Here is a 12,447-nt window from a genome sequence, read left to right on the forward strand (position 1 = left end):
TTCCAACACCATTTGTTGAAAAGACTACCTTTGTTCCATTATATTTCCTTTGCTCCTTTTTCAAATTTTCCATATTTATGTAGTGCTATTTCTAGGCTCTCCATTCTGTTTCATTGATCAATTGTCCATTTTTTTGTTCATACGACACTGTCTTAATTAGTAGCTTTATAGTAAGTCTTAAAGTCAGATTGTGTCAGACCTCCCAACTTTGTTTTTCCTCAACATTGTGTTGGCTATTTCAAGGTCTTTTGCCTCTCTAAAGGCAAAATCTAATTTGAAACTAACCTTTGAAATTAGTTTGTCAATATCCACAAAATAACTTCCTGGGATTTTGATTAGGATTGCACTGACTCTATAAAATTAAATAGGAACAAATTGACATCTTGACAATATTGACTTTTTCTATTATGAACATGGAATATCTATCCATTTAATTAGTTCTTTGATTTTTTTCATCAGAGGCTTTGTAGTTTTCCTCATATGGCTTTTATACATATTTTGTTTGGTTTATACCTAAGCATTTAATTTTTGAGGGTGCTAATGTAAACAGTATTGTTTTTTGAATTCCAAGTTCCATTTATTCATTGCTGGTATTAAGTAAAGTAATTGACTTTTCTATATTAACCTCGTATCCTGCAACTTTGCTATAATTGTTTATTAGTTCCAGTTGTGTCAATTCTTTCAAATTTTCTACATAGACCATCATGTCATTTGTAGACAAAGACACTTTTCTTTCTCCCACATCGAAATGTAGACCTTTCATTGTCTTAATGCATTATCTAGGACTTCCACTGAAATTCTGAAAAGGAGTGGTGACAAGGAACATCCTTGCATTGTTCCTGATCTTAGTGGGAAAACTTTCACCATTAAATATGATGTTAGTATTACTGCTTTTTAAATACATTTTTTAGAAATAGTTTTAGAAATAGTTTTAGATTTACAAATTGCAAATACAGTAGAGATTTCCCATATACCCCTACACAATGTCTCCTATTATTAACATATTACATTAATATCACACAATTAGCCAATATTGATGCATTATTATTAAAGTCCATACTATTCAGATTTCTTTAGTTTTTACCAAATGTCTTTTTTCTGTCCCAGAATGCCATCTAGGATATGACATTACATTCAGTTGCTTTATCCCTTTAGGCTCTTCTTTCCTTTGACTCCTTTCCTGGTTTTTGATGACCTTGACAGTTTTGAGGAGTACTGGTTAGGCATTTTGTAGAATGTTCCTTTGTGGGTATTTGTCTGATGTTTTTCTCATGATTAGATTTGGGTTATGGGTTTTTGATCACAGAAGTGAAACTCCCTTTCATCACATCATCATACTATCAACATGACTTATCACTGTTGATGTTAAACTTCATCACCTGGCTAAGGTAATATATGTCAGCTTTCCTCACTGTAAATTATTCTTTTTCCCCCTTTCCAAACTGTACTTTTTCAAAGAAGCCACTATGCACAGACCTTACTTAAAAAGTGGGAAATTATACTCCATGTACCTGAAGGAAGAGTAACAGCATAAATTATTTGGAATTCTTCTGTATGAAAGAGTTGTCTAGTCTCCTTGTTTGTATGTTTATTCAATCATTTATTTCTACCTATATAAACTCATGTATATTCATTTTATATTTAGGGATATAGTTTATTACTACTTTATTTTTTTTATGCTTAAGTTGTTCCAGCTTTGGCCATTGGGACCTCTTTCAATTGACTATAGTATGGATCCCTTTGACATACCCCTTCATTACGGGTGGATTGTTTCGTTTTGTTTTGTTTAGCAGCATTTCCTTATTTTCTGGAACTTCAATATTTTCCAGGTTCATCTTACATATTTTTTGCCCAGTTCTAGAATCAGCCATTTCTCCAAAGATTCTCCTTTTATTGGAGAATGGTACGAGATTTGGATGTTAGGTGTGCACATTGCTGTTTCAGTATGATATTGCTTTTTAAAATCAACTAAGAGAAGAGAGAGAAGGAATATGTAATTAAACTGCCTTTTATAGATATTACATAATTACTTTATCAGCACTGTGTTGGTTTTTTTTTTTTTTTTGCATGGATTCAAATTACTGCCTCATGTTGCTTGCTTTCAGCCTGAAATATTTCTTTTAGTTTTTCTTATAAGGCAGGTCTACAATATACAAATTCTCCCTATCTTGGTTTAACTGGGAACATCTTTATTTCACCTACATTTTCGAAAGTTAGTTTTTCCAGATATAGCATTATTTTTTTAAATTTTTTATTGGTGTTCAATTTACTAACATACAGAATAACCCCCAGTGCCCGTCACCCATTCACTCCCACCCCCCACCCTCCTCCCCTTCCACCACCCCTAGTTCGTCTCCCAGAGTTAGCAGTCTTTACATTCTGTCTCCCTTTCTGATATTTCCCACACATTTCTTCTCCCTTCCCTTATATAGCATTAGATATAGCATTATTGGTTAATTTTTATTACTTTGAATATGTCATTCTCCTATCTCATGATATCCATGGTTTCTGGTGACAAGTCGGGTTTTTTTTTCTTTTCTTTCTTAAGATAAGGCTTATTTATTGTAAAAACAATTTTCAAACTTATTGTTTCCTTTTAACGATGTTTCATTTTTTCTTGCTTCTTTCAAGACTTTCTCTTTGGCTTTACATTCAACATTTTGACTATATCTCTAGGTATGGATCTGTTCAGTTTATCCTACTTGGAGCTCACTGAACTTCTTGGATGTTGGATTTACCTAAAGGTAAATGTATTTCATCATATTTGGGAACTTTTAAGCCATCATTTCTACGAATAATTTTTCGTCCCTTTCTCTCTTCTCCTTCTGGTATTTCCATTATACATATGTTGGTGAACTTAATTGTGTTCCATGCATGTCTGTTTATTTTTCTTCACTCTTTTTATTTTCTCTTCTTTAAAATGTATACTTCCTATTCATCTTCGTCCAGTTCAGTAATTCTATCTTCTACCATGTCAAATATATTATTGACCCTCTTTTATTAATTTTTCATTTATACTTTTCAAATCCAGAATTTCCATGTGGTTCTCTTTTTTAAATATGTTGTATCTTTTCATTTGATATTCTTTATCATTGTCATCATACTTTTCTTTAAATCATAAAACATGGTTTCCTTTAGTTCTTTGAGTATCTTTATAATAACTGCTTATAAATCCTTATCTGATGAGTACAAAAGTAATTTATATTGCCCGATTTCTTTCTTTTCCATGGTCACATTTTCCTGTTGTCTTTTTAAATTTTTTGACAAGGTTCACCATTGTTGCAAACTAGGTATTTTAAATATATTGTAGAAACTCTGGATTCTGTTTACCACCCCAGAGGTCCTGTTGCTGTTGCTTATTTGTTTAGTGGCTTTCCCAGACTAATTCTCCCTAAAGTCTAGTTTCTCTGCAGTGTAGCCTCTGACATCATGCTCATTTCCCCCCTCATTTTATTTTTAAGTTTTGCTTTCTAGGAGTCACCTCTGGTTCAGCATAGTTGGTGTTTATCCTGTCTGTGATCAAACAGGGGTTTTTCTTAAGCTCCCAGATCTAGTAAAGTTTCTACCCTTTCCCAGTGTATCTTTGTATGGCTTGGGGGATGCCTTCACAGTTCAGGGAGTTTTTGATTCTACCCTGTATTCAGAGTTTAGCAGATCAAAGAGAAAAAAAAATCTCTAATTCATATATATAGCCTCCCAGTCTACTAGGGGTGAGTTTGATCTTAGCAGGGCTCTTCTTGATGGTATCTTTCCCTAGGCATCTCTGAAGTATCTCGCTGGTCTCCTCTTTTCTGATTTTTTTTTCAAAGATTTTTTATTTATTCATTTGAGAGAGAAACAGAGAGCACAAGCTGGGGGACAGTCAGCAGAAGGCGAAGCAGACTCCCTGCTGAGCTGGGAGCCCAATGTGGGGCTTGATCCCAGGACCTGGAGATCATGACCCGAGTCAAAGGCAGCTGCTTAACTATCTGAGCCATCCAGGCATACCTTCCATCTGCTATTAATATCTAATTGCTTTTCTAATTTTCATTACAGGGACCTCTAAGGTTTTCAACAACACCTTTAGGCACAAGTTCCTTCATGCTCCATTCTAAAAAAAAAAAAAAAAAAAAAAAAAGGCAAGCCTCCATAGGCTGTGCCACTACGCTGGAGCAAGATGGGGAGAGGGTAACATGGTAGATGGCAGTCTGTTTCTTTTGGAGTGCTACCTCTGCCCTATGAGCCCTTAAAATCCTTGTCTGACAATTACATCTGGGCTCTGGCCCTGGGAAGCAGTGGGAGCCCTCAGTCTTTTCTAAATACCACTAAATACCACTCACAGTTTCCTGTACCTTTCTAGGATACAGACTCCATCTGAGGAGTAGGAGCTTGGCAAAGGATGGAAGCTTTCAATTTACTTGGCCATGCCCACCCAGAATAAGTCTACAACACAAAACTAGAGGGTGGAATAAGAGTCACTAACAGCCTCCCATCTATAGCCCTACAACTTGGAGTTGGTAAAAAGGAGAACCTCTGTTGTTTTGGGTGTTTTTTTTTCTTTTTTGGCTGCACCCACCTGAAATAAATCTTCTGCAATATAAAGCTAGATGGGGAGTAGGAGCAAGTTCTGGCTCAAATGCCACAGATGCCAACTGTTCTTACCAAGACTCCATACATTTTATTGAATAAATGCCTTTCAATTTGTTGCATGCTCTTAACCCATTTCAGATACTTTAAATGGTTGTTTTTTATAATTTTTTTTACCAGTTTAATGGTTATCTCATTGATGAGAGGGTCTGCTGAGCTCCTGACACAGCCATTCCAGAAACTGGTCACAATTATTTATCTTAATTCAACACATTTAGCAAGCACCTACTATGTGCCAGGTGCTATGTGCACTGAGTTTAAGTAACAGCTTTGTTAAAGTACAGTTGACATACATTAAACTGCATAAGGTGTACAATGTGATGAGCTTTGACATATGTATGCACCATCACTATAATCAAGATACTGAACATTTATATTAACTACAAAAGTTTATTTATGCCCTTTATACTGTTACCTACCTTTCCCTCCCTCACTTCCTCAGGCAACCATTGATCATTTTCTGTCAATATAGATTAGGTTTTGTGCCTATTTTTTAATTTACAAAGATGGTTGGTGATGAAGTTTATCCTTCACTAAGGAATCTATCTTAGCCAGATTGCTCTTTCCTTGTGAGCAGAATATTTTAAGGATTTTCTTTTTGTCTCTATGTCAAGATTCCTCAGCAGGAAATAAATCTTCCAGCCACCTTCCTCTCCTCCAAAGGGAACAAATCTTCCAGCCACCTTCCTCCCCTTCAAAGGGAGTCTTGGTGACTAGCTCACCAGATTCATGAATATATATTTATAGACATCTAAAAAGGGCAGCAGCATTATACTCTTGTTTGGGTTGGCAAATCCAAGTTTTTGCAGGTAAAAAAATTATGGGCCAGAGCATACGAGGTACCTTAACTCCCCAGGGTTCTTCTTACTGTCTTTGTCCATATGCCACCAAGGGCTATTAAGCAACCCAATGTATTTTCCTTGCCCTTCAGGAAAATGATTACAAACTTCTACCAGAATCTGAAGGACCCATAGTGGTTCAGTTTTACATGAACCCAGGAATTAAATCCGCAAATCATGGCCATGATATTACTTCTTTTGCTTTCCAACGATGAAATGATACTGTAGCTCCAAGTACTTAGCTTCTTTTAACTGGAATTGATTATAAGAGCAATGATTTATTGCTTGCCTTCCATGTGTCAAGCACTGTGTTAAGTAGTACAGAATTGTTAACCTCATTTATAATACTTACAATAAGTCCTCAAGGTTGATATGATTGTTTCCCATTTTACATAAGAGAAAGCTGAGGTAACATAGGTCAGGGGACTTGTCCTAGATCATAGAACTTGTGAATGGCAGAGATGACACCCAAACTTAGATGTAACACCAAGATTACCCTCTGTTCATTCTACTATAATGTCTGATTGCCAAATTTAGGCACGTCTCTCTCTCCACATCCCCAAACCCTCTCATAAAAGAGAATTCCAGTAACATGGCTTTTATCAATGTGGCACTGAGTGCCATTTTGGTCTCTGTATTTTTATTAATTTTATGCAAACCTTTATCATCCTTTCAGAGGAAATAAAAGCATCAATTTGTATAAATTTTCCTCCTCAAAGAAACACAGGAATCATATTATCAGAAAACCTGTGAATGAATTCATATCCGGGCCGTGATTTTGACTATTTACATGACAGCGAACAACACAAACTGGATTATATTCCAAGCATCCATGATTAGCACCCTTGGATCTTACGATACTAAAAAGTTCTCACCAATAACCATCCATGCAATATAGAACTTTAACTTAGTTGTGCTGTGTCAAAAATTGGCAAAGGTACGTACTGCAATATTTTTACAAGGACTACTTTACAAAATTGGAGCCAGTCTGCCAGTTTGTATAATATCTCATGCAAGATTGCCATTCTCTAAAGGGCTAAAAAGAAATTAATTGGAACAGAGCTACTTGGCTCAAACCAGAAATTCAAGTTCAAAGCAGTTACTTACTCTTCTCAGTAGAGGGCAGTGGTGGGTTGGGTAAGGGTGGCAGAAAGAGGAGAGAGGGACTTTAACTTCTATTATATACCCACTAAGTGCTCAGGCATAATGCTTAATACCTTATAGACAGTATCTAGTGAATCCTGACAAAAATCCTATGAAGAAAGTATATTTATCACTATTTTAGTCTCAAAGAGGGTAAGTGAATTGAACACAGATCTGGTGCCCTTCAAATCAACTACACTGTTTCATGAGAAGTACTAGTCCAAAGTCCCATAACTGAGAACTTAAACTGATGAACTAAAAGAGCAAGCTCACCCAAGACATGGTGGGTCCTACATATGATGGGATCCTAAATATGCAGACTGGCTGGAACAATGGGAAGCATTTAACAAGGATAACATGAACAAATTATAAACTATGAAGCCAGTGACAAGACGGAAATTATAGAAGTGGTTCAAAGGACAGGAAACCTGACATATGGGAAGCTCTTGAGGGACGTGGAGGAGATTAGACCAGGGTACCTGGCACTAGGAAGGTGCTCATAACTGTAAAAAAATAACTGAACATGAAAAATGTCATTAAGTATCCAAATGGCAGTTAGTTATTAAGAATGTACAGGCTATTTTGTATGGATGCCTCCAAAGGCTAGGCTTTGGACTAGCTGGAGGCAGATTTTAGTTCCTTAAAAGAAATAATCTTCTAAAATACAGAGAAAACTCTAGAAGGCAGCAACTCAAAACTGGCATGAGTTGCTCTGTAAAATCAGGTTATGAAGATAACCTCCAGGAACCCCTTCAATTCTGGTATGTTCTGATTTTGAGCTGGTCAGGATTCCCAGAATGGTTCCCTTACTATTGTCAAGTGAAGGCCTTACTATTTCCCCAGGAGGAACTGGTTGGTTCACAACACTTAGGAGCCAAAGCATTCAGAGTATTAGAAGAACTCTACTAAGAGGAACTTGTTGTCCACAGATATCCTTTAAAATTAATTATAGGAGAAATTCTGAGACTACCTCACAAGAGGGAGCCAGTGGTGTTCCACTGGAATTTGGGCATTGGACCAATTCACTTAAAGTCTACAAATGTGTATTTCTCTCAAAGAAACAAGCAAAAAAGGTCAACAAGGGTAATCATTTCATTAAACAAGAGGTCCCTGAAATGTATATATAAGGATATGATACCAAATCAAGGTTAATGATGATAGAATCCAGAAACATGTGACCCCACCTGAATCTGAATAAATAATTCAATTACTCAATCAGAATCTACCTGGTTCAGCCCATTGTATGCCAGTTTCTGTTCTGGCTAATGGACATAACAGAGATAGACATAATTTCCACCTTTGAAAGGGTCACAGTCTAACAGAGAGGTGTCCTCATAGGTAAATTACTCCCTCAGATGAGCAATGATAGACTAGAGATCTATACAAAAGGCTGCGGAACTACAGAAAAGGTGAGGCGGGAATAAGCAAAAGGTAGGCAGATTGATACAGCACTTAAGCAGGACCTTGAAGAAGGTTGAAGAATGGACCTTGAATAATAGACAATCTAACAAAGAGTACAACATATGCAAAGACAAAGAAATGGGAATGATCTTGGTATGTTTAAAGAAGATAGTTTTTCAGATAGGATTGGTTAGGGTATAGGATGTCTAAGGATGTGGTAAATCAACTTCTTGCTATTCTGGCTATAGGGAGATTCTCTCTAAAAGTAGACTTTCAGCCAGCTTACCAATTGCTAATACGATGACCTGTCTTCTGCTGACCCCAGACTGGGCCACCATGAGTCTGGTTGTTAGAAGACAGACCTCCATCATCTCTCTATTGAGGGTTATCAAAGCCACAGTGAGCTAGTACCAGACAACAGGGATGCTTCTTGAGAACTTAAAGCTGGTCGTTAAGTCACCAACAAAAAAAGGACTTGCCAAGCCATTAAAACACCATTTCATGTTTAACAGACTCTTTTTTTGAAAATTTAATTTTTTTATTGAAATATAGTTGACATACAATGTTACATTAATTTCAGGTGTGTGACATAGTGATTCAACAACTCTATACATTATGCTGTGTTCATCACAAGTATAGCTGTCTTGCTCAGTAAAAATGGGATGAAATTTTAAGACCTGCCTTCATTATCTTGACCCAAGTTTTCATAAAGACATACATTTAAAAGAATGTATGTTTGGAAGCATGATAATTAAACATATTTATTCATTTATAGCAAGATAGTTATTACTAAGACTTATGAGGCAATAATAGAATCCTGTCACACTAGCTGAAATCATGGACTCCATGCTAAACATACTTGAGAATATAGATTGAACCATGTGGTTCCACCACTCTGATCAACTGTGAAATTGTTGCTCCTAGGGTGATGTGACAATAGAACAAAAGAATAATGGAGCTTTATCTTCTAGAACTATTACATACTGAAATCCTCACAGTTATAGCTCCTGAAGGAACAACAGAGAACTAGTATTTCTCCACCTACCAGGAAAAATCAGACCTAGTCTTACCCAAGGGGTGTCTATCAATATGGCAAAATAATATTAGCTAAAGAGCTAAGGATACTCTGTATATCAAGAAAAGCTGGGATTCATGGTTAGATTTTGGTACAGGTTGGTTTCTCTAGCAGTTAGAGGGAGAGTTACCATACTCATTTTCTTTAGCAATACTGGGCTGTCTTGTTTATAGCTCCGTGTCCACTTTTCCTACTACCCAACATGATACTAACCAACACCATCAGAGAAATAAAGTCTGCCCTGTCTGACATTAGAACTGTTCCTAATCATGTCAAATATATGTTGTCTCTACTTCAGTTATTAGAGTTCAATTATAATTAAAATGGTACTTTCTTTCCTCTGATTGCTTCTTGAGAACAGAAGTCTTGTCTCCCTAGGTACAGTAAGATTTAAGACAGCAGTGTAGGGCAGTAGGAAGAATGGGCTTTGGAACAAGGCATATCTAGGTTCGAGTCCTCTCCTCATGAGCTATAAGTCTTGTGGGTCTTAATCTCCTCATCTGTAAAGTGTAGAATATGCCATCTACCCTACAGGATCGCCTTAAGAATACATAAAGTGCTTGGCACATCTCTGTAAATCAAAATTACCTTCCTCTTCCCTCTCTACTATTCCTACATCTGATAAGATAACATCGAATGCTCAGTAAATCTTGACTAAACACAGAGGATAAACATTTTATTTCATGCTTTTTGTGCCCAATATTACAAGGATTCCTATCCTGATCTCCTTCCAGCTTTAAACCCAGGTTTAGTCACTGCTGGCGGCACGTGGTTCTTCAAGAAGCAGACTAAACCCTCTGGGAAATGTGGTCTATAAGCACTTCCTATTCTGATAGAGCAGACAGGGTAAGTCTCACTCACACTTAAATCCCAAGGAATGTGCCTTTTTTTCTTCTGTTTTGATGTGCTGGCTTAAAGCCACATCTTTTCCCTGGGGAAAGCAGACAATAATCTGTGATTGTGTCAGTTTTAGGGTAGCAAGATGGCCACCTGTCTTACTTTTCAGATGATTAACCCCATTAGCCAGAGTACCTTTACAAGCAGTCTGAGAGAATGCCTAATGTAGCTTAAAGGCTGCTACAAAGAATCCCTCCTGAACAGTACTGCTTTCACATCACTCCTTTCCTTTCTACTCCAAAAAGGGGAAAAGAAAGAAAAAAAAGAAAAGAAAAGAAAAGAGAAAAGAAGAAAAGAAAAGAAAGAAAAGAAAAGAAAGAAAAGAAAAGAAAAGAAAAGAAAAGAAAGAAAAGAAAAGAAAAGAAAAGAAAAGAAAAGAAAAGAAAAGAAAAGAAAAGAAAAAGAAAAGAAACGAAACCTGCCAGGGCACTTGGGTGGCTCAGTCAGTTGAGCACCTGACTTTATCCCGGCTCAGATCTTGATCTCACAGTTGTAAGTTTGAGCCCTGTGTTGGGCTCTGCTCTAGGAGTGGAGGCTACTTAAAGGAAAAAATAAATAAAAAGGAAACCTACCTTCTCCAAGGGTCCTCTTTAAATACACATTTCTAAATCTCTAATCAAGGAAGACCTAAGACAACTCTAACAGTCCTTTATGTGAGAAAATAGATTTAAAATGCTGTCTTCCAGAGGAGAAGAACCCAATTTCAGTTTTGAATGCTCCTTTGTGGTAGACATCCCCTGCAACTACAGGGGAGTCTGTCACTGGAAATTGTCAGGTGAGTTCAGAATCCATTAATTTCTGTCTCCTTAGAGGACATAAACTAGGAAGAAATGCTTTCCCCTTTCTTATTTCTAGATATACTTTTGGGGCTGTGAACTCATCCATCTAACCATCACTCACAAAGCTGAGTCACGATAGCACACGCACAGTCCCACACACAGTCATATACCCTCACACAGTCACTGTGTGATGTCATACCCTCACACATACAGTTACACATCCCTCCAGAGCACAGAGATGGAATTTCCTAGGGGAAGAGATTGAGCAATGGAAGGGTAGTGAGAGAAGAGGGACACCTTGTGCTAGTAGTTCTTTGATCACTTTGCCCTCAATCACTTGAAGGACATGAGTGGCAGGGGCCTTTTCTTGGATGACCCTGAAGTCCCTACCTTAAATCATTTCCTGCCTTAGTTCATGGCCATCCTGCAGAGGTCTGTAATCTCCCTGCCTTGGACAGTGTTTACAGAATCAAAATGATGTCCTGATTTAAGAGAATTACTCTCCCAGAAGCAGTGGAAAAGACTTTGAAGGACCTTAAAAGATTGTTACGGTTACATGGGGTTTTAACCTCCTGATTTGTAGCTCATGTAGGTAATAACTGAAAGAACAGTTATCAGACTCATTCCACCTGATATGCCTTTCCTCATCACTACACAGAAAGGTATTAATACATTCTGGTATCCATGAGAACAAGGCCTAGCACTGAGCTGTCCAGTATAGGAGCTACCCACTAGCCATGTGTGACTATTGAGCACTTAAATGTTACCAAATTGAGATGTGAAAAAAAAAAAACCAAATTGAGATGTGTTTATAAGTTCAGTATATACACCAAATTTCAAAGACTTAATATGAAAGAAAGGATGTAAAATATCACATTAATAATTTTTTATAGATTACAGGTCGAATTGTTAACATTTCAGATATATTGGGTTAAATAAAATATATTAATAACATTTATCTCACCTGTTTCTTTTTACCTATTTTAATAGGACTACTTGAACACTTACAACAACAGGTATGTAGGTTTCATTATATTTCTTTTGGAAGCACTAGTCTAGCACCTTGCCTGCCACATTGTTGACATTCTACAAATGTCTGTTGAATGAACAAAAGAACAAAAATTAAAGGACAAGAATCTTTTTTTTTAAACAACTTTATTTATTTTTATTTTTATTTATGATAGGCACACAGTGAGAGAGAGAGGCAGAGACATAGGCAGAGGGAGAAGCAGGCTCCATGCACCGGGAGCCTGACGTGGGATTCGATCCCGGGTCTCCAGGATCGCGCCCTGGGCCAAAGGCAGGTGCTAAACCACTGCACCACCCAGGGATCCCTAAAGGACAAGAATCTTAACAGAGGTCTCCCTTTCCACCTCTTTCTGAGTCTCCAAGCCCAAGATGGGGAATTTGTACTTCTGGACTCCTTATAGGACCCCTGAAAGCCCCTTTAACTAGCATGAAGTGTATCTGACATGTTTGAAAGAACATTCTTGAAAGGAAAGACTGTATTCATGTGCCCCGACCCATCTGATAGAAGGGAAGCATTTTGGGGGGAGTATTTCAAGTATTGGAAGCAGAAAGAAAACCTTTGGAAGTTGGGTATAATAGAGTTTATAAAACCTTGAGATTTCATTCATCTTTTGGAACTAAATAAGACACTCTCATCCCAGGGAACTTGCTAAAACAT

At 37.2% G+C, this 12,447-nt stretch overlaps 1 protein-coding gene across 1 annotated transcript in view; it reads right to left on the minus strand.

The window, feature by feature from the left end:
* The window catches only part of SHROOM4 (shroom family member 4), a 273,867-nt gene that overhangs the window by 205,630 nt on the left and 55,790 nt on the right, over nt 1-12,447 (minus strand). The gene's annotated exons all lie outside the window — the stretch shown is intronic.

Source organism: Canis lupus, chromosome X (assembly GCF_003254725.2).
Source record: "Canis lupus dingo isolate Sandy chromosome X, ASM325472v2, whole genome shotgun sequence".
Lineage (NCBI taxonomy): Eukaryota > Metazoa > Chordata > Mammalia > Carnivora > Canidae > Canis > Canis lupus.